At 41.7% G+C, this 1,419-nt stretch overlaps 1 pseudogene; it reads right to left on the bottom strand.

Annotated features, from left to right (window-relative positions):
• Nucleotides 1-303: 303 nt before the first annotated feature.
• On the bottom strand, nt 304-1,011 carry LOC109395353 (proteasome activator complex subunit 2 pseudogene; annotated as a pseudogene).
• Nucleotides 1,012-1,419: the final 408 nt, after the last annotated feature.

The raw sequence follows: 1,419 nt of genomic DNA, 5'->3' as shown, positions 1-1,419 counted from the left end.
AGATTGGCTACCATAAGCAACAACTGATTTATTACTGCAAACTTTAAAATGATTCATGGTCCCAACAACCTTGGAAAAGTTCATTTAAAAATGTTGTAGACTATATCTATAGTAATTATAGTAGACTAGAGATTTGGCTTTCATTTTACTTCCATGGCATTGATGGGTATTGTTGAAAACCCTGTATGATCTAAGGCATCTTATCTTTGATCCCTCAATATGGTGCAAATGATACATCTTCAACACTTCACTTTATTTTATTTTTATTTTTAATCCATACATAGTACAGGCCTAGCCATGGACTCAGTACATAGATGGCTTCTCTTCATCCTTTGGGTTGACAATTTTCTCCAGGTTGCTGATGATGATATGATAAAGCTCAGCATAGGAGGCCCTCAGGTCCAACACCATGGCCCTGAGCTCCCCACGGGCTGCCTCATCTCACTCATGCACTCGGTAATCCATAACATGGGTCTCCTTAGAGGCCTTGGCCACAGCAACCCCACGTTCTGATAAGTACTTGGAAATGGCTGTCTGGGAGGCTTCTACTTTGGTCTTGACTGCATTCACCCTCTCCAACACCTTCTCCTGGATTGACACCCCAAGATCATTTCCATCCTCAATCTTGGGGATCAGGTGCTGGATCCATGTGATCACCAGAATGCATTTTTCTTTGAGAGTCCAGACTTCTGGCTTAACCAGGGCAAGCAGGGCCAGGACCTTCTCATTCCCAGGAAGAAAGCCGCATTTAGGGACTTCTTTCTTCTTCTGCTTAACTGTTTCCATCTCATCATCCTTGGGTTGGGGGTCTGGAATAGGTCCAGTGGGGCCTGGAGAGAGGTCAGGTAAGCCATGTTGAGGGAGTCCTCTTGCAAGAGCTGATTCAGGTGTATGATTTTCTGTGGCAAAATCTTAGAGGAATTCCTCAGCCTTCTGGAAAAGATTTTGCTGGAAGACATCCACTTATTTGCGGGCTTCCCCACTCAGGTGTACCCCACAAGGCTTAGCCATGCTGCTCTAGTTGTTAGATCTTCAGTCTCCTGGATCACCTCTTCGGCATTTGCTTTCACTCTTCAACACTTCGCTTTAGTCATTAACACCACTGGATGCTACAAAAGTTCTTTGACTTTACAATTAAATTTTGAATGGCTTACCATGTCATGATTTATTCATATATTTAAGAAGTAATTACGGAGGATATCACATAATCGATACTCGGCACTCTTTTTTGTAGACACTAAGATAAACAAGTCACTGACTCTGCCATTAAGGATCCTATAATACTATTGGGTTGTCAGAAAAGTCTTGACGCATTTTTGCAATGAAAAACATAGAAAAAAATGAGTCATGACTTTTCCGACAACCCAATATAATAGTGGTAATAAGATATGTGCACAAATAACCATAAATCTACATGTG

The sequence above is a fragment of the Hipposideros armiger genome, unplaced genomic scaffold, assembly GCF_001890085.2.
Source record: "Hipposideros armiger isolate ML-2016 unplaced genomic scaffold, ASM189008v1 scaffold_13, whole genome shotgun sequence".
NCBI classification, from domain to species: Eukaryota; Metazoa; Chordata; class Mammalia; order Chiroptera; family Hipposideridae; genus Hipposideros; species Hipposideros armiger.
The sequence above is the reverse complement of the archived record's forward strand: the minus strand, read 5'-3'. Positions and strand labels throughout refer to the sequence as shown.